Source organism: Ochotona princeps, chromosome 1, assembly GCF_030435755.1.
Source record: "Ochotona princeps isolate mOchPri1 chromosome 1, mOchPri1.hap1, whole genome shotgun sequence".
Classification (NCBI taxonomy): Eukaryota; Metazoa; Chordata; class Mammalia; order Lagomorpha; family Ochotonidae; genus Ochotona; species Ochotona princeps.
Genome location: NC_080832.1, coordinates 11,203,816 through 11,230,348, shown reverse-complemented (window position 1 = coordinate 11,230,348; position 26,533 = coordinate 11,203,816). Strand labels below are relative to the sequence as shown.

Sequence of the window (26,533 nt, the reverse complement as noted above, 5' to 3'; positions counted from 1 at the left end):
GCACAGTCGCTCAACTATCTAATCCTTCCCCTTCAAGCACAGGCATCCCATATGGGCACATTTTTGTGTCCCATCCACATCACTTACCCCCACCCCCCAGCTCCCTGCATATAGTCTTGGAAAGTAGTAGAGGATGACCCAAAATGTTGGCACGCAGCACCCACTTGAAAAACCTGGATGAAGCTCCTGGCTTCTGGTTTCAGATCAGCCCAGCGCTGGCCATTACAGCCATTTAGGCAGTGAACCAGTGATGGAAGATTTTTCTCAATCTCTCCTTCTCTCTGTAAATCTGCTTTTCAAAAAAAAAATTTAAAAAAAAATCGCAGAGGTATTTGGTATTTATGGGTACAGATGTTTGAGCCAATCAACAGAAGTACAAAGGAATATGTAAACATACATACTTAATATGTTGCCTACAAGGACACTAAGGGCAGAATAATCAAAAATAAGACCAGTCTACCTGGAAAGTATTTCCTTTGTTTTCTTCATGCTGATTTTTTAAATCATTGTTACCGAAAAAGAAAGGTAGACACAGGTATCCAGAAGAGTGAGATAGCTCTATTGTCCTGATTCACTCCCTGCTGCAAATGCCTCCGACGTCGGAAGTTGGGATAGGCCAAACGGGAGCGAGGAACTCAGTCTAGGTATCCCAAATGAGTGGCACAAACACCACCACTTGAGCCTTCACCTGCTGATTCCTATAGTCTGTACATTATCAGGAAGCTGGTAACAGAGTTGAGCTGGAGTTCAAGCCGAGTTACTCCATTATTGGATACATCCGTCCCTAGAAGCATCTTAACTACCTTACCGAAACACCTGCTATCATTTTACTTTTTGAAATATCTCCTCTCTCGTGTTGGTATACTAAACATTTATTTGCCTCTTCTAACATTAAAGAAAAGTTCAGAGATGTGCTAATTACTGTTTCCAACTGAGTTCTCACATCTCTTGATCATTTTACCAGTCGATCTGAAGTCTTTACATGAAAACTACAGGAATCTAAACAGTTCTTCATTTTACAAAAAACAAAAAAAGATCACATCAACACCATCAAAGGAAACAATTCTTGAAAGTGTTTTGTACTCCATAAATACCTCAAGGAAAAACTCTTCTGGAAATAGGCTTGTTTTTGAGAGGCAGAGAATGAAGTACGCAGCCTTCAGGGTCCCATCCACTTTGCAATTAGGCCTTCATTAGCATCTGTCATCTCAGTTACATGGAAAGCCTTGAGGAAACAGGGACAGTGAATGTATTTGCTCACCCTGTGCCCTAATCAATTAATCATCTTGGCACTTGGCAAATATTTTTGGGTGTTTCTATGCAATGTGGCACAGAGCATTCCTATGACTGTGATATTTCTACAGAGAACAAGAGAGTCCTTGAAAAGCAGAGGCACAGTGTTGGGGGTAGCATGTGGAGATCTTCTAAATACTAAAGTCTAGGGACTTCTCTAACAAAAGCTGCTTTATTAGCTTGAATACAGTAACTTACAAGTAGTCCAGATATACAGCATGGTGTTCAGTTATAAGATCTTTATTTCAGGGAGCAATCAAGGAAAGCCACAGTTTGCCAGGCTGAATCTCCATATGGGTGCAGGTTAAGGTCTAAGCTACTCCACTTCTGATACAGTTTTCTGTTACTTGTCTGGGAAAATAGTAGACGATATATCAAGTGTTGGGCTCCTGTCACCCACATGGGAAACCCGGGTGAAGCTCACCCTGCATTCAGCCTAACCCTGAGCTGGTAGCTGTTGCAGTATCTGGGAAATCAACCAGTGAATGGCATCACTCCTCTCTCTCTCTCTCTCTATCTCTCTATCTCTTACTCTGAATTTCAAAATAAATATGTATGTTTTATCAAAAACTTCATTCTGAGTATGACTAAAAACTTAAGTCAAAATGAAAAACTAAGGTGTGAGACTGTAAGTCAATGTCCTTTGTGACAAGGGTCACAGATGGGGAAGGGACAGGCCCACAAAGAGGAGCACAGTTCCTAAATCTTACATAGCATCTGTCACAGTTCTATGGATCTACCCTCACTAACCTCGGATGCTCATAGTGCAAGCCTGTTTTGAGCATGGGATACTCATTTTTCTGTCTTCAAATAGAGAAGATGTAATCAAATTTGAATTTTTTAAAAAATCATTTTATTTATTTGTAAGGCAGAGAGAGAAAGTGATCTTCCACCCTTTAGTTTATTCCCTAAATGCCTGTGATGGTGAGGGCTAGGCCAAGCCAAAGTCAGGAATCTCATATTGCATATAGTTCTCCCACATAGGTGCAGGAGTACAATTACTTGTACTGTCTTCTGTTGCTTCCCAGGCACGTTAGCAGGGAGTTGAATCAAAAGTGGGTCAGCCAGGACTTGAACTGGTACTTCAATAATATGAGCTCTGTGTCTCAGGTGGCAGCTTAGATTGCTACACCACAACGCCAGTCCAGAAGATTCTTTAAGTGAATACTTATTGAGGAATTAATGGAAAAATCCAGAAACATAGACACAAAATCAAAATGTGCAAATTTGTAAGCCCTCCTTGAGCTGGCACTCAGGAAAGCATAGCTAGGTCGGCCCTCTCCTTTTCTCCCAAGAAGGCACCGTTTGCTCCCCAGCAGCTTCCTTCTTTTTCTCTGGCTCTTCCAGTCTCTGGCAAGAAGCTATCACATTTCTTATGCGTAACCACGGACAGGCCTCCCTCTGCTCACATGGCTCCTCCTACATGAGGAAACGTACCCACAATAGCATAAAGGGCTTCTACTAAAATGAGCGGTAGACAAAATTGGATAGACACATTCACTTTCAAAGAAAGATATATTTTAAGCACCAGCTTTTTGAAAGAATAAGCATGATTCCTGATAATTCTAGAATACATACATATATATGTACATATATATGTGTATATATATACACAATTATAGGCATTTTGTTAATAGAGTTAGAATTTAGTTTCCAAAACCAAGGGTGGAGAGAAATATGACTGAGTATGATAATACATTGGTGGATAATTACCACCAATCCCCCTCTTTAGGGGCCACCAGTTTGAAGGATTAAAATGCACTTAAATATTAATGCAAAGCTATATTGCAGACAATTTTTTAACATTTGAAAGTAAACCTTGGACTCCACACTGAGTCTTCCTATAATTATAATGAATCTCGACTAAAAGTAGACCATATCAATTTATTTTTTATTTTGCCATGGAGCCAAATACATTATATTCCAATTAAGTATGTCAAATAAAATAACAGATACTGGTACCATAGCTTAGATATGTCAGAATACAAAATTTTATTTAACAGAATACTATTATTGTATTCTAACCTAACAGTAACATTTGTACATATAGATAAGTCTATCATCCATGCTTGTAAAGGATTAATTCTCAAAATAACCTTGTGAGGGAGATAATTATTAATTCTATGTTGCAGTAAAATATATAATGTATACTTCCAAACTATTCTTAGGAGACTAGCAAATCTCAAACCTAGAGAAGAAAATTATCAGAAAAGAATAATAGACATAAATAACCCTCATTAACACTGGCATGAAAGTCTTACTAAAATATTAGCAAATGAAGCCAAGTAATATACAGAAAGGGAAATGCATTTCAGGAAAGTAAATTTAAACGCTTAAACCCAATCAAAAGAAGTTTATACATGTACAAAACAGTAAAAAATCATGTGATCACTTCAGTGGAATTAGAAAAGATTTCACAAACTTGACTCTCCTTCGTGACAAAATAGAAACGAGCAAAGAGGAAATTGCTTCAGTCTGAGAGGTGCTGATGCGTCAGACTTGATGGTGAAAGATTGACACCACACCGACTAATGGCAGCCGTAGCTAGGCAACGTTGACCCTTACCTTTTCTGGTCAGAACCGTTCTGGCAGGCTTACCCAGCCCAATGACCCAAGAGGAATAAGTCAACACCAGAGTTAAAATGGAAAAATAAAGCAAGTTCGCTTGTATTCCCAGACAGGCTCCAGGGATAGAGTCTCCACTGAAGAGCTTAAAAAGAGGCTTTCATGGATTGAACTTGGCTCTCCCAAGTTCATGCACTCATTTAGGCTCCAAGTTCTTTAGTTAATGACTGACAGATGAATACTTAATCTTATCACGGCCTCCAGTGTGTAGAACTGATCGGAGGTTTTCTGACCATTGGGGGCATGCCCTGGGAAGGTGAGTCTTCACCGACAGCTGGTCATATAGGCTGAGTGTACATCCTGTGCCTCTCTGCTTGCTGCTCTCAGTAGGAGTGTCCCTCTGCATCGACCCCATCATTCTCAGCCTTCATCAGACAGCAGCCTAAGGGGGCTGCCCAGTCTCAAACAGTGACCCGCTAAACAACCACATGCCTCCCAAGAAGCCCCTTTCAGGTGTTAGAGCTATAACAATGAAGGCTGACTAATACAGAGCCTGGGTACAAAGGAAGTAATAGTCTGTCTTACCAGTCATAAACAAATGGAAAATGAAATCTCAAACACAAACCCCTGCACCACTGTTATGGTGGTACAATGAGTGGAGTGCCACTGGAGCCACCAGCTTCCCAAACAGGAGACCCATCTCAAGTCCCAGTATTTCTGCTTCTTGTTGATGTACCTGACACAGCAGTGAAAAGTAGCCCACGTGGTTGGGTCCCTGCTGTCCATGTAAAAGACCCAGATGGGGTTCCAGGCTCCTATACTTGATTTGGTCCGGCCCTTTCGGGAGAGGACTAGTGCATGGAAGCGCTCTCTCTCTCTCTCTCTCTCTCACTCTCTCTCTCTCTCTCTCGCTGTCTCTCTCTCGGTGTGTTGTTCCCTTCCAAACAGACAAATAAATTTTTCTAATTCTTTACAATACCTTAAAATGAATAAAATATTTATGTATAAATCTTGCAAAAGATTTCTACACCCTCTAATCTACAAACTGCAAATGATGGATAAGCAAGACTAACAGAAATTATAATGAAACCATAGCAATCCAAACAGCGTGAAACTGGCATAAGGGTACACAAATTCACAGTTGAGTAGAAGCAAGTGAGCAAAAAATTCAGAGACAATCCATGAAGAAATATTATTAATAACACTATTGTACATCTGCTCAAAAGTGAAATTTGAAGATAAGCAAACCACAGACTGAGAGAAAATGTTGCTGTGAGACACCAGGTTAAGTCTCTCACAGCGGTGCCAGCATCCTATGTGGGGTCCAGTGCAAGTCCTGGCTGCTCTGCTTCCAGTCCAATTCCCTGCTAATGACCTGGGAAAGCAGTAGGGGAAGGCAAGTTCTTGGGTTCCTGCTCCCACCTGGGAGACCTGGAAGAAGCTCATGGCTTCACACTTGTCCAATTCTAGCCACTGCAGCCATTTTGCTCCTCTCTCTCGCTCTCACTCTCTCTGTCTCTCCCCCCACTCATGTATGTAACTATGTTTTAAATTTAAGACATATTTAACAAACTATATACAGACTATAAAGAATTCCTCTAACTTCATAATAAAATGAAGGAAAAAATTAAAACTGGGCAAAAGACCTACCTGTACACTAGACAAAAGATCGATCTATGGATAACAAACACTTTAAAGAGTTCTTGACATAATGAATCATTCAGAAAATCAACAACAATAATATATGATTATGCATCCTTCCTAAAAGGCAAAAGTTTAAAAAGATGCTGGGAGAAAAGCAGCAGAACTCATGAATATGTTCTTTTTTTCATATTCAGCTACTTTATTCTGCTACGGGTCAGCTGTTACAACCACTCTGAACAGAGTGGGGTTGTGTGTAGTGTCTGAGCGTATGTTTGGCCTTGGATTTGCAGTTGGTTGTGGAGGCTCACCAGGGAAAAGATTTTGAGGTGTGGAAATCCAGGGTTTAGGCATTCAGGGGTGTGTTAGTGAATTGCATTCTGGGGACACTGGTCAAAGGTGGACTGAGTATCCAACTGTTGGCTTACACCCCAAACACTCATGATAGCAGGACCAGGACTCGGCTTGAGCCAGGAGCTTCCAATCAGGTGTTCCAGAGAAATGGCAGGGACCTGGCCACTGCTGCCATCCAGCATGGGCAGAAGCAGAAAGCTGCCATCTGCAGAACTGACATAAACTCAGGCTCTCCATCCAGGGGGATGCCAGGATCTTAAATGGAGACTTAACCAGTAGACCAAACACCCACCCATTTTCCAGTAACATAATAAAGTACTCAAGCATATTTTCCAAACAATATGAACAGAATGTTAGTAATTGCGTTGTTCTCTACTGGGCCATAAACAAAAGCCAAGCTCATGAGCCAAAACCTACCAAAGATATGAGGATTATTTCTGGCACATTACCAAACTATATATTCTTCTTGTGAAGAAGACACAGTCTAGAGAGACTTTCAAAGGTAAACCTGCACATGCAAGTAGTCTTCAAGAAGATACAAAAAACGTATTATGAAGAAAATACATACAGGTTTCAAAATTCCTTGCACCAAAGTGAATTATTCTTTTGTTAAAAAATTACTTAAAGGGAAAATTTTCATGTATTTCATATATAGTTTTAAGAATATAATCATATTTCCCACCCAAACCTCCCTTTCTTCCCTCCATTTTCCAGGAACTTTCTGATGTATTCTCATATGTGGTTTTTTTCCTGTATGTGCTGACTTGGTAGCCTAATTAACGACACACAATAATTATGCTTGTATAAGGTGATAACTCATACCTCAGATGAAAACATATAACTAGATTCCTACCATCTGATTCTTGGTACTCTGGTTATAAGTACACGTACTCATTGTGCTTGAAGCGTAAGAAAATGGCCGAATCCTTTCCCTTTCTCCCCCCTGCCAAAACAACTTGAATTATTTACGAAACTCGCCAAGTCTTTTTGTTTGGTTTTACTTATCTCAGCTCATGAGTCGCACATGGTAAATTTCAAACTCATAATTTGTAACTTCCTGCTTGCAGACCACTCGCATATTTCTGTTTTTCTAGTTAAATATTTACACACATGCAAGGGGTACACAGGCAATCTCTGTTTGATGTGACTTAACAGCATCCACATCTGTCTTGCATCACGGCAGGGCTAAAAAAAACATGCTTAGTAAACATTTTCTTAACGTACTTGCACAAAACATTGTTTCTGCCCTTATGCTGACATGTTGTCTATGTAAACACAACAGAAAGGGGCCTCGCCCAAGGCATTTCCCTTCTCCTGCTCCTCCCTGTGCTTCAGGGTTTTTCTCTTTCGGGTAATCATCACTTTCACACGGAACCAAAGCCTGCCTCTACTCTCCTTTGTGTCCGTGTGAGAAGCACAAAACACCATTGAGATAAGGTGGGGAAATGTTTCTATTTCCATTAAGGGAACAAAAAGCCTCCAGAGGCACTAACAGGTGAGTCTGTAGCTGAATGCACTGCCCGCTGACTTCAACACACCTCAAGTTCTCCCGTGCTCACATGTCACAGCTCAAACATGAGCTGTGCAAATACAACAATAAATAAGTAAACAAATACAATCTTGTCTTTCAAGACGTCCTGTAGTCATCTCTATGTACCCAAAATGTCAAATCAAGCAATGATGTCTCTTAACAGTTGTCTAGTTAAGAGACCGTCCTTTAGACTAAGCTGTTGTTTTTTCCAGAAATGCAAAGCATCGCTAGGCCATGAGAATTTTCCCTGCAGAACACTAGCTGAGGATAAATTGATCTCATCTGACTTTCATGCTTCTGAGTTTCAATCTCCAACTCTGTTTTCTCATATTTATTCATGGGCTGTTGAATAAACGATGACAAAATAAAGTGAAAAGGAATGAAAACAAAAACAAACTCTTGAGTGAATTCTGAATCCTAGACTGACGGTATTCAGTTTCATCGAAGACACAAAAAGGAAGGTTTATTTTCAACTATTTGAGACTTGTTTCTCCCAATTTGTGTCCAATTTAAGCTCTGTTTTCTTTTCCCTCCCCTGTTTACCTTTTAGCCACTTCACAGCTCATTACGCTCTAGAGAAAAAGTCATTGGAGAAAACAAAAGGAGATGAGACTCAAATGATTACAATAGAGCTCACCAACCCTGAGGAAAAGTTTAAAAGTCTAGCAAATTCAGCTCTAACATGAATTTCACAGCATCTTTAAAGGAGTCTTAAAATTTTTAATCCTCATCACCCTGGTTAAAAAAAAAAAAAAAAGAATGACACCAAGCCTTCAGACATATTAATTCGAATTTATTAAATTTACCAGTTTGGGCTGGGGCTCAGCAAAAAATGATACTCCAAGATATGTCAGTGTGGCATCCTGAGTATTTTGTATTAAAAGAAACTGAGAAGGCTTGTAAGCTGCCACGTAGTCAGTCTCTATTCCATCTCCTGACAGGAGAGCTGTTCTGAAAGAGAGGCTGTTACGTTGGCTTCCTTCCCTGCAAGTGCTTTACCCAGAGAGAACTAAACCCAAGAGGAGAAACCAAAGGCCAGCACCATGCCTGCTCACAAACGTCAACTTCTCTCGCGAAGCTTTTACCTGGGAGCCCGACCTCTCCAGCCACCTAGCCTGTTCACAGCGCAGCTCCGCCCTCTCACTGTCCCCACCTCAACAGGACCCAGAGGACATGCTCTAAGGCTACTGTCGTTTGTATCCATCTCTCTTGGAAATTCAAATTATTGACTCTTCCTCTAAAACTGCCTAAATTCTCCACTTCCGTTTCCTCCAAGAAGAGGGCGATTGTGCTCCAACCATCTGGATCTTACTTTAGTATCATATTATGTGTGGCTCCTTAGCCTACTTGCACATGCTAATCTGTTTAGTGTCAGTTTACTTCAACAAACTCAACTATCAGATATTCAAGGATTAAAAACACATTCTCTTTACCTCTTAACTTGCTGAAAACTCACTGTCACACTATACCCTCAAAGAGACACTTCCTAAGTTCCTGTATTTCTCAAACAGAAATAAAAAGCGAAGAAGTGTTACCTTTGGATTACTACTCTGACACTGCAAAAAAAGGTGTAATACCAGCATGATGATATTAGATGATCGTCTTTTGGTAAGTGATGAAGTCTTGAGAGTTGTGCCCCATGAATGGGGATAAATCCTTAATTCCTAAACACTTCCTCACCCCTTGCACCATGCGAACACACAATGGCAAGGTGGCATCTCTGAACCGTAAAGCAGCCCTCATCAGACAACAAACTTTTCATGGCCTTGATCCTGGACTTCCCGCTCCAAAACTGTGACAAGAAAATGCTTCTTTTTTGAATCATCCATTCTCTAGCATTTTCATAACAGCAGTATGAACACATTAATACAGGTATGTGCATTCATAAAATCTATAAGAAGGATAATAACATGTCACCAACCAGAATGTGCCCAAGTGCCAAAGTTGGAAAATGTGAACCAAAAATAATTTTAAAACAATATGGGATTATAATTCAAGATAACCATTCATGGGTCCATACTGATAGAAATAAAAGATTGAACAATAAATAAACGAGAAGGAATTGGAACCAAAAAAACCCTCTAACATAAGAATCCTAAACAAGTTATGGAGATATTTCCCCTCTCGGAGGTGAATCTCAAATTACATTCAGAGCACAGAGCACAAACAAGAGGAAGTAACCAACCCTACCTAGTGCATAGCCCTCACTGTGCAAGGAAGAAGCACAAACTCTGATCTAACTCACAATTAGATGGCAAATAATTGCCATTCCTGGTATTTGAGTCATCTGAGACATTCAGGGTTCATTTCTACATAGCATATGGACTCGAATCTGCCAGCCATCTGCAGTATGACTGCTGGTTTTGCCTTTTAATTCTAATCCATCACAGACTGATACTTCTGTAAATCACACAGAAGTTCAGAGAAAATGAGTGACATACAAACTAAAAGGACCCAATCTTTTATTACACAGTTCAATAGACATGAAATTAATCTATCGACTATGGCTTCTAAATAATTCCTATCAGTTTCTGCGTTCACTTCAGCATGGCCCAGTAAGCCTGCGAATCAGCCCTGATGCTGGGCCATGTTTTGGGTAAGAATGCTAGAATTTATAGTTTAATAAAATAGGGACATACGCATTTCAGTTAATGTCTATCAAATGCCTACAATGTGTAAAACAATGGTGGAGGTCTCAGTCATAGACAACGGGACCTAAAGGGTCCATGGTGTCATAAAGTACATAGTCTAGAAACACAAAGAATACAAAAACAAACTAATAGCTGAATTATCCAGAAAAAAATTCAGAAAGTAATACCCAGGACAAAGAAGCAAAACGGCATGATGCTGACTGGGTGGTGCATTTGGACTGAAGATCAGGTAAAACTTACCATAGGGGGTAACTTTTGAAGTAGGACCTAAGAGATTCTGTCATGTGAAGTTCAATATGAAGAGCTACACAGGCAGAGAGACCACCCCATCTGAAATAATAACCATGCAGAAGTCAAATCACACAGAATGCTCTCATGAGCTTAGAAGTCAGGAAAGATTAGATTTGATCCATGAGAGATGAAAGCTAGTGAGGTGGGCTCCACCACTGACCCAGCTTAGCACATGGATAGAAGTTTCGAGAACAAAGAAGCAAGGGGAACCCCAGGGAGAGTACAGAAGTCCATCTGAGCAGAGAGGATTTTGCCAGGATGGACAAACAAATCAGCATTCACAGGTGATGCAATAGAGAAAGGCAGCCGCTCAAAAAGGGATTCCAGAGCTCTGCTAAGGATCTCCCTTGGAAGACAAGGGAAGTGAGGATAATGAACCCACAAAGGAGATCAGAAGAAGTCAAAAAGAAATGTTCACCTAATCACAAGTAGGCAGAATAAGAGGGACTTAGGGAAAAAAAAAAACTCAGACGGGACAAATAGAAAACAAACAGCAATATGGTATATTGAAAATCAACCATATTGATCATCACAATTAAAATGAAATGGTTTCATACACCAATTTTTTTAAAAAAATAAAGGTTGTCAAATTGGACATTTAAAAAAATCATTCAAGACCCAGCACAGTAGCTTAGCAGCTAAAGTTCTCACCTTTTATGTGCCCAGATCCCATATGGGAACCAGTTCTAATCCCAGCAGCCCCACTTCCCATCCAGGTCCCTGCTTATGGCCTGGAAAAGTAGTCAAAGATGGCCAAAAGACTTGGGACCCTGCAGCTGCGTGGGAGACCTGGAAAAGGCTCCTGGCTTCAAATTGGTACAGCTCCGGCCGTTGTGGCTCTTCCTCTATCTTTCCTCCTTTCTGTATATCTGACTTTCTAATAAAAATAAAATAAATCAAAAAAAAATCAGGCAGCACATAACTACAAAGAAATTCACCAAAAAATCTTGATAAATACGTTAAAAGAGAAAGAATGAAAAGGAGACCATGATAACAGGAACCCAAAGAAAGGTGTATTAATTTCAGACCATCTATATTTGGAAAACAAGCACGTTGCCAGAAATAAAAGGGGATGTTTCATAATAATGGTTAAATTTAGCAGGAAAGCATTAAAGAATAATTTTGAAATAACTGATCTTTAAAAACACACACCACTCTGCCACAACAAAATGCACATTTTTTCAAGTACATGTGGAATTTTCACCAAGACTTTTTCTGTATAAGCATGTACAAACTCCTTGATTCATTCGTCCACATAGTACAAACCAGACATTACTCTAATACCAAAACCAAGCAAACCAAAGACATTCCACAGACAAAAATACCTCCTAAACGCAGGAGCAACAGTCCAACAGTACATAAAACTGCTACTCTAAATGAAAATTTTCCAGGAATGCGAGTTTGGCTTAGCATTTGAAATTCACAATGTTAACACAGTAAGCTGGAAAATTCATATGACCCTATCAATAGAGACAGAAGAGCTACTTTGCAAAATTCAAAATAAAAAAAATTAATCTCAGCAAACTAAAAATAGAGTGAAAGCTTCTCAGCCTGTGAAGAGAACCTCCATGGAGCACTCAGCTGCCAGCATGCACGATATGAAAGACTGAACGTGTGCCCCTAAGATCGGGAGCTCAGGGCTGGCAGCTCTTCCTTGCACTTGTATTCATCACGGTAATGACAGATCCAATCAGACCCGATGCTGAATAAATGTCCCACAGGATTCTAAATAAAAGTTCCACAGAAATGAAGAAGGTCTGTCTTTATTAGCATGGAAATACTGTGGACACAAACAAAAACGTAAACTTTTGGAACTGACAAGAATAAAATTGTAGGATACAAAATAGAAGATAACAATTTCATTTCTGTGTTTTAACGGCAAGCAACTGAAACAAATGATCAGGTAATGTCACTTATAATAGCATCAGAAATATATGACAGAGATAAGTGTGAGAAAAAGGTGAAATATGTGGACATCAGTACCACAGAAAAGCTACTGAGAATATCGGATGAGATCTAAACAAGTGGGAAGATTTTCTGCACAAATTACATGAACCAGCATGTCGGTTCTTTCCAGCCTGATCTCTCATTTCATTTTGTAGACATTGAAAGACTATAATTTATAGAAACATCTTAAAGCTGTTATAATTTACTATTTTTATATTTTAAAATGCAAAGAGCTAGAATGAACAAAAAATACCTCAAAGCAATTATAATCATGACGTTTACATCTCTGAGTCAAGGCTCATCACACTGCTACAGTGATCAACAGAGTGTGGCTTGACATGTAGCTAGACAAATAGGTCAACAAAACAGAAACCAGAAAAAAATCCACAAGTATATGGCTGATTGGTTTCTGACAAAAAAAAAATCCAAAGAAACGTAAAGGGAAAGGATTAATCTTTTCAACAAATAGTGTTGAAACAATTGCATATGTATGTGCCCCCCAAAAAAGTGTTCAAATTTGAGCTATACTTTGGTGTGTGCAAAATCAATTGAAAATGGGTCATAGATTTGAATCTATAAAATTTCTAAATGAAAACATAGGAGGTGTTATCTACATGAAGAACGTCTTCCTGAAAGACACATGAAAAGAATGAAATGAAAAGTGATACTCTGGGGAACCAGGTTTTGGCATAGCAAGCTAAGCCTCCATCTCCAATTCTAGCAACCCATGTGGGCGCCAACTCAAGCCCAGGCTGTCCCACTTCTGATCCAGCACCCTGCCGGTGCGTCTGGGAAAGCAGCGAAGGTGGCCCAAGCATTTGGCCCCTGGGCCGTAGAGGAGATCTCAAGGAAGCGCCCAGCTCCTGACGCTAACCTGGCTTAGTTCTGGCTTTTGTAGTCATTTGGGGATTGAACCAGAAAAGAGAAGATTCTGTTTCTGTTTCTCCTCCTTTCTTTGTAACTCAGCCTTTCAAATACAAAGATAAAATCAATCTTAAAATTTTTTCAAAAAAAAAATTAGTGGTTCTCTGGGAGAAAATCACATAAATTCACAAATCGCATAATTATGTGACACCAGGGTGTATAAAGCTATCTCAATACTTAATAGGAAAATTAACATGCTACCAAAAAATGGTCAAAGATATAAATAGGCGTTCTGTGAAGCAGACTCAAAAAAACCTGGGAAAAGAATGTTACGTGGCTCTCTAGAATTCTTATGCTTTTATTTTTTCTGTTACGTGCTTTTCTTGAAAATAAAAAACAAACAAAACAACAGTAACAATCAATACTTCAGAACTGCCCTTTGAAAAGAGATAAGCAACTATAAATTTAAATAATTTATTAGAAATCATAGCATATAGATTGCACTTGAATTCTAGTTCCAATAGACAAAAAGCAAAACCACATCTATGAAACAATCAATTGGGAAATTTAACCATTGACTATTTGATATTATTAGAGCACTTGACTATGTTTTTTAGCTGTGAAAACTGTATTGTGGCTGAGGCTTTCTGAAGAGACCCTTGTGGATTTTTGTCAATCCTGCACCCATATGCCCTTAATTCATATCATTTTCTTGTCCTTTTGTCTGAAGCTCCCTTTGATCCACAGAATCCCACACAAGTAACAAACCAGAAGTCCTAAGAATTCACACAGCTACCCGACCATTCCTGCCCGGCAGCCTCTCACAAATGCCTACCAGATATTTACATTTATGAGAACTTAGAGTTCCTCACTCTATTAGGGGTTGGTGTGGAGCAATATATCACTAAGTGTGTCTTTCATTGCCTGGAAGAAATTCCCTGTAGGACTAAACTGATGTGGCGGTAACATGTTTTTTTGTGTGGTTGATCTACTTCCTTTCCATTTCTCCCACATTCTTTCATTTCCTAATGGATATTTGCCAATAAATGACTTGGCATTTAATTATCTGTTTCCAATTGCTTCGAAGAAAGCCCAAACTAAAGCAGTTATATTCAGAAATTCTAAAACTGAAATAGTTTGAATCCTTCAAAAAAATGTGTAGAAGAGCTAAAATTAATTATGTCCAAAGTTTTGAAGTTTAATGCATCCACTGGGGCTTCATTTTGTTATTCTATCTTTTCTCGTAAGTTTGAAGATTTCAGTAGTAACAAGTTACATCTTTCTCAATGAATGTCTAAACGCGTTAAAATTTAGAATATGAAACAAGTGGATTTTCAGATCAGGAAGGGAGCACGACTGATTTAGCTCATTAGCAATCTGAACATCACCTAGGAAATCTACCTCCATTCAAATACATTGCAGGTGAATCAGGTGTTTACATACATAAAATACTACCATTAAAGGGTGTAAAGAAAATATAGAAGAATCGGTTAATCTTGGGAAATAAGCATACTTTTCTAAATAATACACAAACCCCAGATTCCAAAAAGATTAGCAAAGGTGACTACCACATAAAAAAGTTTTTGTGCTTTTTTTTTTCTTTCTTGAAAAATAACATAAAAATCAAACAGCAAATGATTGACTGGGAAAATTATTTCACCACTTATGACAATAAACTCCTTTCCTTAATGTATAAAGACCTCTTACAAACCAGGAATAAAAGATCATTAAGTCAATAGAAAAACTGATTCCCTCCCCCCCAAAAAAAAAAACCCTTCAAGAGCCAATTCACAGGAAATCAACAGAATTGGCTAAAGAATGTATGAAAGATGGTTAAGTTCAGCCACAAAGAAGTGAAAAATTAAGTACCAATGAGAAGGCTTCCTATTGAATAGAACACTCTCAAAATATATTCACAAGTTAGATTTTAGGTAAAAAATTAAATTGAAGAACAGTGTATAGTATGCCTCTACCTATGCCAAAATTGATAGAGAAATATATGCTACATATGTATGTATATATATGCATGTGTGTGTGCATCTACATATACCCATAAATAAAGGCACTTATGTGTGTATGCTTAAATATGCATTTGGCATTCTGGAAGGAATATATATATATATATATGCCCATCCATGTATATACTTATGCCGCATGTGGCATTTGGGTAGGATATCACACAAGCTGGGTGCAATGGTTGCTTCTTGGAAGAAAGTAGGATGAATGTAGGTTTAAAGTAGGTTGAAAGAACTAGGCTGAAAGAAATAGGTTAAGCCTCCACCTGTGATGTTGGCATCTCATGTGGGAGCCAGTTCAAGTCCCGGCTACTCCACTTTGATTCCACTACCTGCTAATGTGTCTGGGAAGACAGAGAAATATGGCCAAATCCTCAGACCCTGCAACCACACCAAAGAATCGGAAGAAGCAATAAGCTCCTGGCTTTGGACTGGCCCAACTCCAGGTGTTGCACACGCTTATGGAGTAAACTAGCAACTGGAAGATCTCTCTCCCTCTTTCTCTCTCCACCTCACCCCGGCCTCGGACCTCCCCTGCCCCACCCCCGATCACCCGTCCATTCAGAAAGCCTTCTTGTACTCACTTTCTCAACTCTTATTAGTTTGTGCGCCTCATACATGTTGCTATGGTAATCTTATCTTTCTGTGAAACAAGTTTCAAGTAATATTCATATAACCTTGGCTGCATCATATTAGTGAGCTAGCCAGGATTTTAAAGTCATCAGAATGGGGTCATAATTCCAAAAATGAATGTGTTAGGTGAGTGAAAATACACACCCACTTTCAGTCACTCAGACTGAAGGAAGGGTTGTTACCACTTTAAAAGAGTTTTTTAGGCAAGTCTGTTAAAACACAAATCTGGGTGCTTCTATTTTTATTGCTAATAACAGCAGTAGCAGTTCTAAGAGAATGCTTACTTACGGTCATGCAGAGAAAAACCATGTTGACTCTTGGCCACCTACTGATAATATTCAGGGGCCTGCAGTGTGGCTATAACGGGTTTCTGAAATTAGTGCCTATGGCAATCTCTTCCTCTGAGCCACCAAGGACGGCTTTTGCATGGACAGTTTAGGTCTCAGTTCAGGTTCTAACTCAGGTGTTTACCTTTCCATGTATCTTTTAACTTGCTGCTTGGCCTGATGGTCGGTGGGAGGCTTAGTTACCATATCGAACATCAGCAGGCAGGACTCCCATCTATGGCAGGAGTTCCACATCCAGAACAGAGAATTAACTGCTTTTGGTGTCAGATAAAGATTCCACCCCTGCATCATGGCACAAGCCAGGTCTGCAGTGCTTGCCACGTCAGAAGAGCTGGGATTCTTCAGTTTAATCCTGGCATCAGTCTGTGGCATGGATTACAGGTATGGAATTCAATGTGGAGAAACTCAGTGGTGCCAGCTCCTGAAAGTATTTCAGGCACCTGCTAAAGCCTAGGGAGATGGTTTACTGGAAACGTAGGCAAGGCAGTGTCCCCTGCAGGTTATAAACCCTTAACATGCTGGTAAAAGACTTCTGCAAGATATTTGGGGATCTAGGCAATGGTACCTCAGGTCTGAGAGAACACCACAGATCAATATATCAATGTCCAAGACAAAGCCTAATAAACTACCAAGCTCTTTTGTCAGACTCACCTGAGATAAGTCTCAGGGTAATTCAAATCTTTAATTCAGCTACTCACTAGCCAACAGAATGTACTGAAATTAAATCATTCTTGTGCAAAGACCATAGAGCAGGTGTATTATAGGAGGCCTGGTCCACAAGATAAACTTCTGGAACACACAGACATCAAGTGGCTTACTGATAGCACTCATTTCATAAAGGAAGGAATTAGAAACATAAGACATGCCATGGTGTGGCATCTTCAGGTAGCAAACTCAGACATTGTCACCTGGAACTTCAGTTCCAAACGCTGGGCTTACGACTTTAACTAGAGCCTTACAGTTGGGAAAAGGCCCAAGAATTACTATTTGCACATGCTACAAATATACTTTGTTCATGTTACATGCTCATGCAACAATTTGGAGAGAAAGAACCCTACTGGCTGTGAAGAACTCTTCAACTAAACCTAAGAAAAAGACATTGGCTCTCCTTCAGGCAGGACTGAAACTTTGGAAGTGGCTGTCTGTCGTATGCTTCAGAAGAAAGCAGAAGGAAGACAGGCACGTCAGCAGAACAAACATGTGAGAGAAAAGGTAGCAAAAAGGGCTGCATCACAGGACATTTTAGAAACAGATCTAATTCTCAGGCTATAGAGACAGCAAAAAATCCCCTGCTATGCTGTGCTTCAGACAGAATGGGCTTACCAACAAACTGACACTAAAGATGCCAATAGGTGGTGGATTTTAAAATCTTAAGATCATGTCTTGAAGGATTTCTGAGTAGAAGATTATTAAGGAAACAAATGAGTCTACTTAACTGGGAAAAGAAACCCTAATGCAAATAGTTTCTTGACTATTTAGAAGGAAAGAAATGTGGACTATTTTATGGGAAGTAACTTGGTTCTGCTAACTCTGTTTACAAAATCACCTCAGTGGTTACAACAGGTCACTCCCCTGGCACCCCAACCCCTTACCACTGCTGTAGAAATGAACACACCCAGTTGAAGACCAGCTATTAGACTATACTAATATGCCCTCAGAAATAGATACTTTCATTGGATGCACAGAAGCCTTCCCAAGTCAAACAAAAAGCATGCAAGATGTGTGTAAAGACCTGCTCAAAGAAATAATCCTTTGCTTTGCCCTCCCAAAGTCACTTCAGAGTGACAACGGAGTCTTGCGTCTGAAGTCACTCAGCAGATAGTCACTCTCTGGAGTCTTATCATTCCATCACCTCCCGGAGGCCTTGGCATGGAGTAAAGTTGAACAAGCTGACTGTGGCCTTTCAAATTCCTGGCTAACCCTTGCCTAGAGACCTCATCGTGGCAATAGCTATCACCCTCTCAGAATGAGAATGGCAAGCAGGGCCATTTTAAATTTTAGTTTACTTGAGGTATTGTATGGAAGACCCCCTCCTCACTTCTGACATTGTTTTTGATTCAGAAACTCAAGATCAAATAGCACATATTATCAATCTAGGCCAAGTACAAAAGATCCTCAAATCCACACATAGCAGATCTCCCCCAGGAAATCTAATTCTTCTAAAAACGTTGAAAGAAGGCTCTCCTTCTGACAAATTGCAAACGGAAGGGACTCTAGCAGGTGCTACTTAGCATTCCTACTGTAGTTAAACAGGGTATCTGAATATTTGTCAAGAATTAAACTCACCTCTTGAGGCTTCACAGTTGCTTACAGAAGGTAAGTCAGCCTACTCTTATGAGCCAGTTGAAGACCGGAATGCATCAGCCTCATCCAGGACCTAATGGAGGAACACCATGAAAATACATAAATTAGGCTCCACAAAGGACTTCCGGAGGTGTCACCAAATTCTCAGGGGCTTCATGCCTGTAGGGACACTACCCACTTCCTCACAGAAGGATCCTAAATTAGGGAAGGATCTTCTCAGCTCTGGCGATAGACCATGGCTGCAGGCACTACACAGCTACTGTCTCTTCCCCACCACTGCTCTCTCCCTGCAATCCTCTTGCCCAACCAGGTATTTCACCACATGGGGCAACCCATATGCATATGCATAAGGTTGCTCTTTTTCTTACCTTTTAAAAAAGATTTATTTCGTTTTGTTTGAAAGGTAGAGTTATAGAAAGAGAAGGAGAGATATACAGGGATCTTCCATTTGCTGGTTCTATCCCCAGATACCTACATTGATTGTTGTGTAGGTCTGAAGTGAGGAGCCAGGAGCCTCTTGCAAGTCTCATGTGCTTTGAGGAACCCAAATCCATCACCTATCCTTCACTGTTTTCCCAGGATATTAGCAGAGACCTGAATTGGAAGTGGAGTAGCTGGAACTAGAATGGAAGCCCAATAGTGCCATAGAAGAGACTTGGCCTACTTCACCATGGTGGCAGCCCCACTTTCTCACTTAAAAAAAATGTTTATCATTTTGTCTACTTTATATAAGTCTATATTTAGGAATCTTATCTTTGAAACCTTGAATAATATCAGAGTGACAAGGAAGAAGGAAAGACACAAAGAAAAATCTTCCATCTATTGGTTCATTTCCCAAAAGCCTCCAACTGCCAGGGCTGGACCAGCCTCAAGCCAGGAGCCAGAGATTTAACTTAGGTCTCCTCCCCCATGAGTGACAGAGGCCCAAGCACTTAAATCATCATCTGGTACCTCACAGGTACATTAACAAGAAGCTGGATTAGAAGCAGAGGTGCTGAGACTTCACAGAACATGTAAGATGGCAAGCAGTGACTTCACGTGCTGTGCCACAACTCAACACAGTAACAGAATTTTGACTGCAACATAACACATGTTTCTCATTGGTTGTGCCTTCTTAAAATAAAATTTAGTATAGTCAGTTTTACATACAATCATAACTCCAGAAACATGCTCTTTAGAACTGACACAATAATGAACATAATAGCTTGTGTAGGCACTGTGCACAAGAAATGAGAAGAGGTTTATCATTCGTGACTCCTCATGGATCGATTTCTGCTACCGATTTTATTCTCCTTGCAACTATACATTCCTAACCTCTCTGCTTTCATTTCATGCAATACCAATTGAAGTTTAAGACTAAACTCAATCTCTTTCTACAAAATTCTCTAGGCTTTACGTCCAAGCTATGTCCTGACGCTTCAGGACAAATACAATCAAAAGGCCAGCCAGGTCCATAGGATTCCCTTAGGTGTCCTAAGTAAACATTTCCAGTACATCTTCATGCTTTAGAGTTGCTTGTGACAAGATGCAAAATTACAACTGTTCAGGTTTTGTTTCACTTACAGAATCATATATTGGTTAAAAGATGACAGACTAAAGAATATTTCTAAAGTATGTCTGGTGAATACTAAGCTTGCCCAGAGCTCTGCAACGAAAGCATGCATTGGCACATCAATTGACCAAATCTGCTTCCAGATTTCTCCAGAATTAGAAATTTCTCCACTTTGGAGATTTACAATTAATGTAACATAATATTGACAATACGAGATGTGAGACCAAATGATGTTGATGATTCCATTTTACTTTTTCATTCTAGACAGTTGGAAAAGTTAAGTAATGGAAGCATTCGATGTTATTGCTTTAAAACATAATTCAATCATCAGCTATAAATGAAAATCAATGTATGTACTTCAATTGATCGATGCAATGCATAGTAATGTTAAAAATACCTGTTAGTGGCCCAGCAAGATAGCCTAGCAACTGAACTCCTGTCCTTGCATGTGCCAGGACCCCATATGGGTGCCGGTTCATGTCCCGGCTCCACTTCCCATCCAGCTCCCTGCATGTGGCCTGGGAAAGCAGTGGAGGTTGACCCAAAGCCTTGGGACCCTGCACCCGTGTGGGAGACTCAGAAGAAGGGCCTGGCTTCAGTTCCAGCTGCTACAGCTACTTGGGAAGTGAACCAATGGACAGAATATCTTTCTCTCTGTCTCTCCTCTCTGTAAATCTGCCTTTCTAAGAAAAATAAATAAATCATAAAAAACACCTACTTGTATATTATTAATTTTTACTTTTCAATTAAAATCCTTCTTTAAAGCAACCAAGCATAAATCCCAAAAAATACCAAAAAGGAAAACTCCAGACAACATACTGCACAAAACAAATGCTAGCCCAAGTTCTATTTTTTTCTGGGACACAAAAAGAACAAATTTCCAAAATACTTTCTAAAAATATCAATAAAGCAAATATTTTTAAGCAACAGTTCATTTCAATAAATTTTCCATCACTTCCTAGATCAGCCATGAAGTAGTCTTTACTTATTTTTCATGAGTTTACTCATTTGAGTGCTAACCAATTCTGCACAAACTCTGTGTTAAAAAAAACATTCAAATGGCTTCAAAGAGAAGGAAGCAAATGATAAAAACAAATAAAGATCCCCTGATATTAAAGCGAATTGTCACCTTGAGCACAAATTAGGACCATTTCAGGCTCGAATTTCTGTCTTCTCTCTGCAAACTCCAAAGCACTTTCTGGCTCAACTCTGGGTTTCTCTGCTATCGGGCTGTCTTACTAACACACAACTAGCCAAAAGTTTCCATCTGTAAAATGTAACGCAACATACCTCTGTCCCAAGCAGCACAGTCTCTGTCTCCTGGAAAGGAGGAAGTGAAAGACTGTATGTGGGCTTGTAACAAATGAAATCCAATATGACCCACCAGACTACTTCCTCATCAGGATAATCTTCCTCAGTACAGCACACCAAGAACCAACAACAATGGGTGCAAATTCCAATTGAAGCGGAAAGTAAGGGACAAAAGGAGATCCAATGCAAACCACTTCCTCCCCCCTACCACAAATACACATAAAAAGCCATGGGAACCAACCTCTCTTTCAACAGAATACAAACAAGAGTTTTAAAATTACAATCTTTCAACAAACACTCTGCCTAAAAAAAAAAAAAAATTTTTCAGGCTGCTTTTCCAGGCCACAAGAAGGGAGCTGGATAGGAAGTGGAGCAGCTAGTACACAAACCATCATCGATGCCACAGTCAAGAAGTTTAGCTTATTATGCTATGGTTCTGGCCACAAGAACCTAATGGGTTTTATACATTAAATTTAAACAAGTTTATTGCCTTGATCAATTCTCCATAAAATCTCCAAAAGATGTGAGAATGACCAGAGAAGATGGAATAACTCCATGGCAAGCATGTTTAAGCTTCAATAACATGTGAAGACAAAACCTACAGGCAAAAGGACACTGCAGAGACATCGCAAGTTGGATCAACCCCAGGAAAATGGTGCTGAAATCATTGTGAAGGAACACTGGATGATAACGAACTTAGGGAATCAGAGAACCGAGAGCTCTATCCGATAGAATGCAACAGTTTAAAAGACTGCTAGGGACATCTGAGTGAGATGGAGGATCAGGTGTTAAGGCAGAAGCGGCAAAGAGCCCCGAGTCCCACTCTACACAGAGATGATCTGGAGACAGAAGATGTGGTCAGGACTAAAAAGAATGCTGAATGCAGAAGGGTGAGGACCAAAAATGCTAGGTGTAATCTGGATGAATACGCAAAAGCGCTCTAGGCTGGGTCAGCTGACCTTTGAGGAGCCTGTAACAGAGCCTGGGACTCCTGCAGGCCTTCTCCTGTGCTCCTTCTTTCTGCTGCACGCCCTTCTGGCTTTTTCTTTATGTCAACCAGAGGTCCAACACAGAAGGAATGAGAAAATGAATCGGTGAATCCATAAGACAAATAAAGAAGGAATGACACAAATTCCAAAGCTCTATGTCCCTTTTAAAATTGTGTGGCTGTGCTTTGGTTCATTCTTGTCTTATCTAACCTCATTATCTTCGCTCATTATGAGTTGATTATATTAACTCTTACTATGCATTAATAAGACTATGCTTTAGCCTAAAAAGGAAAGGTAATATCAGTTGGTAACTGCTGCCCAAGCTCTGGCTACTGTCAAACTGCTCCAGTAACCTTCATAACTATCTCGCCCTTGTACCCATGTGCTTCTGAGGATACTAAAGGAAACCCAGAGAAATCAGGGTAAAAGAATGTGGCTTTTCTTTATTCCTATTAAATTAAAGAGAAGATCATTTTATAGGCTTTTTAATGATATTTTGGCCATGAAAGTCAGAAAAATGCCATTTTATTGGACTAAGTACAAATGTATGAAAAGCTATGCCTACCATGCAACTTTCTTCACAGTACTCTGTTTTACCAACTCTTCTCTCTTCGCTTCTCCCTAAGGATCAGACAGAGGACACCCATGCCCTTGGTCCACCATTCCATCACTGTCTCATAGCACCTACAGCCCAACTCACATCGTCTCTAGCGTTACATTGATACAGATGTGTTGGTCTTTCTTTTCCTGGTCTTTGCTCACCTTCTGTCTATGTCCAACAAATTGTAAGCACACATATATGTACATCTTGTTTTCCAATTTCCAAAGCATATTCAGATATTTTAACTGCTAGTGAGCTCAATGACTCAGAGCATGTAAAATCAAGCTACCACCCAAGTTCACAGATTTACAGACTGAGACCTCAACAAATAACAACCTCAAGTTAACCTACCTACCTAGATAACAAAGACCTCCCTGCTTATGGTCCAGAGTTTCTGCTATCACACATTGGTCTAGCCTGAACAGCATGGGCACCTTTTCGTCCGGGCTCCAAGTGGAGAGCTCTCACCCCATTTTCCTCCTGACTTAAACGTTCTCATGTGCTCCTATGCACATAGCTGACACTTTGTCCTCTTTTTTTCTTCTTAAAGCCAGAGTTCTGCTTGCTTTTCTTTTCTTTAAGTTACAGAGACAGAGAGAAAGATCTTCCACCCACTGGTTCACTCTCCAAATGGTTGGAGCTGAGCTGATCCAAAGTCAGGAACCAGGATCTTCTTCCTACTGGCTTGCAAATGTACCCAGATTCAATGGTTCTATAGGAATCCCTCCAACAAGCTTTGGGGTGTGCCTTAATAGACTAATGACCACAAAGGAACAGAGTCCCTAGGGCATTTCTCACTTTGGTCTACCAGCTGCCTGAGGAGCTGCACTGTGCTCAGGTGAGCACTTTTCAGGCCTGGGGGCATCCTCCTAGGCTGCCCACTAAGGAGGCATCATTGGCCTGATATTTTTGGAGTACCAAAAAAAAAAAAAAACCTAGGTTTGTATTTAATTTTGAATTTGGAGATAAGTTTTTGGCATTTGGCAGTATACCATGCATGAAGATGCAAGGTAATATCTCTCGTACGGATACTATCTTTCTATCCAGAAAAACACCCTTGTTTTAACAGACTGGTTAGCAACTTGACACACTCATTTTGTAACCTGGTTAAATTTCTGGGTAAGCAACTTTATCACTCTCCTTGCCTCTCTGTCAGTCTTTCAATACATCTCAGCCCCTTGACAGGTTCTGAACTAGTCCTTTGTGGATTTTGACAAATTGGCCCTTTGGGCTTGGAGCAAGACTGACCAGCTTTGTGAGGTAGGTGATGGGAGTATGTCCCTCAGCTACAGGCAAGATCAATCTTAAGGGAAGAGGTGCTTCTAATTGACTGCTGTGGAATTCTGTAGTCCCAATTTAGTGCAGACTGATATTTATTATCCATCTAAGGTCTCATATTTATGTGCTTCCTATTGTGCCCATAATTTTTGTAGTGTGTGCTATGCATTTCTGTGAGCTGTTCTTGTGTCTTCATCCTACAATCCCCCAAATAAATATATTTTTATTGGCATATAAATAAACGAGTGCTCACATAAATGAGTCTAAGTGCGTTCGGTTCATGTAACAAATCAATCTGTAGTAGATAGCTCGCTTTAAATTTGTCAGAAAAACAAGGTCAAGATCTTTTCCTAATCATTAACAAATTTTGCACCTCAGTTTGCTGACCAAACAAAAGTTAACCTTATTTTTGTGCAACATCTAAAATTATGAAAGTATGATTTTGTGCCGAAAATAACAGAGCTGAACTATGCCACAATGTCCATTATTGCTTAAATATGAAGTAAATCAATCTAGCCTTTAGAATTATTCCTTTGACAAGACTTAAAATAACAGCCAACCTTACCTAACACTTTAGTGTCTTAAGTAACCAATGCATGACTATTAAAAATAAATAATGTAGGGGCTGATATGTGGCACAGCCCGTTAAGCCACTGCCTATAACACCTGCATCCCATTTGGGGACCCACTTGTAAGCCAGCTTCCTGCTAGTGCACCTAAGGAAAGCAGTGGAATGTTATTCAAGCTGTTGGGCCCTACTCCCACGTGTGACACCTGGTTGGAATTCTTAGCTCTTGACTATAGTCTGACTGAGGCCCTGTCATTGCAGCCATTTGCAAAGTAAAAGAATAGACATAAAAAATTCTCTCTCTCTCTCTCTCTCTCTCTCTCTCTCTCTCTCTCTCACTGTCCTTCAGATAAATAATAAAATAAATTTTTAATAAAATATGTGAATGTAAAGTGATAAATGTTTCTGAACACAAACTCATGAACCTTTAACTTCTTAACAAAAGGCACTTGGCCTACTAGTAAATATGTTTTCATGAAATGTTAATAGATGAAACTAGAAAAATGTGCACTAGATTTTTACTAGAAATTAATTTACTAGGAGTAAGAAGCAATTCTAATGAATACATAGTCATTAAAATTAGAAAGCAACTTTAAAGGTAGAAAAGTACTACATAATTTGGAAAAGCGAAGCTGTGGGATACGAAATATAGGTTTTGTTTAAAAGGAAATGACCAGCATTCCACAAGAAGAAGAGAGAAAAAGTGAAGCGCAATTAACTGAAGGAGGATAAAAGGACCAGAAGATCTCTGGAAGATAATCTTGCCTGAGAGTAGGTCAGCTGAGGTTAGAAGGAAATGACTGGCATGGTTTTCTAAACACTGAGCGCTAATATTCAAGTTTCACCGACATAAAACAGGTCCCTTCTGTTAAAACAACAGGGCTTTTTTTAAAAAACTGATCCATTAGTACATATTTGCAAAAAGTTTTGGTATTCCATCTTTAAACTGATTTTTTTTTTATTCTACTTCTAAAGACTTCCCCCTTTTGGCAGTTCCATTTGATTGGCATCTCTCCCTCAACTTTAGAGTCAGCCTCTCTAAGCTTTTCGGCTTTTTTGTTCCTCCCTGGTGCTGACTGTTACAACCTGACACTGAAAATTATTATCTTAGAATCCTAGGATGGCAGGATAATGTGATCCTTCACTTTGGCTTTCTTTATCTTCTTGTTCCAAGTAACAGATGATTTCGTGCACTAATTCTTCTATTCAAGATATTCTTTGCGTTTTAGTGACTGAACAAGAAGACAAAGATTTTCTTGCATTTTGTCAGGATGCCCTCTTATGTTTCCTGATACCTTTTTTAGGTTCTGATTACTTGGCAAAAGCTGACACTTAAAAGTTAAGGTTGTTTTGAGATATGTGTTTATCTTGAAGTATCTGAATGGTGAGTTTATAACTCTCACTAAACCTAGTCCATAATTGATTTTTAAAAATCACATGATTCAAAGGAGAACTATTGCTTCACAACAGTCTAGAATCCTCCTTTGATCAAATTATCTTCTGATATCTTTGATTAGCTTCTCAGGTTCCAATTTCTTTCTTATAAGATTTCTTTTATCTGAAAGTCACACATCGCTTCTCGGCCTTTTGGCAATGATCAAATGTAGTATCTGAAAGGCACATTTGCAGAAATGGAGACACTGAGAAATCTTTCATGTGCTAGTTTACTCCCTAAATAGCCAGGACCAAATCCAGGAACCTAGAGCTCCATGCAAATCTTTCACAAGGGTGGCAGGAGTCCAAGTGCTTCAGCCGTCATCCACTGCTTTCCCAGGAGCATTAGGAGGGAACTGAGTCA

The 26,533-nt window shown here is 39.7% G+C and overlaps 1 protein-coding gene across 2 annotated transcripts in view; it reads right to left on the bottom strand.

The window, feature by feature from the left end:
• Positions 1–26,533, bottom strand: part of IPCEF1 (interaction protein for cytohesin exchange factors 1) — a 186,483-nt gene that overhangs the window by 139,037 nt on the left and 20,913 nt on the right. Inside the window, exons 1-2 of one of the 2 annotated variants that reach the window (XM_058663308.1) lie at positions 18,805–19,067; positions 18,419–18,509 (exon numbers count right to left, since the gene is read on the bottom strand). The exons of the other annotated variant lie outside the window; for it this stretch is intronic. The gene's annotated coding sequence lies outside the window, so the exon portion shown is untranslated. Of the gene's footprint in view, positions 1–18,418; positions 18,510–18,804; positions 19,068–26,533 lie in introns of those variants that run through there. 2 annotated transcript variants of the gene reach the window in all.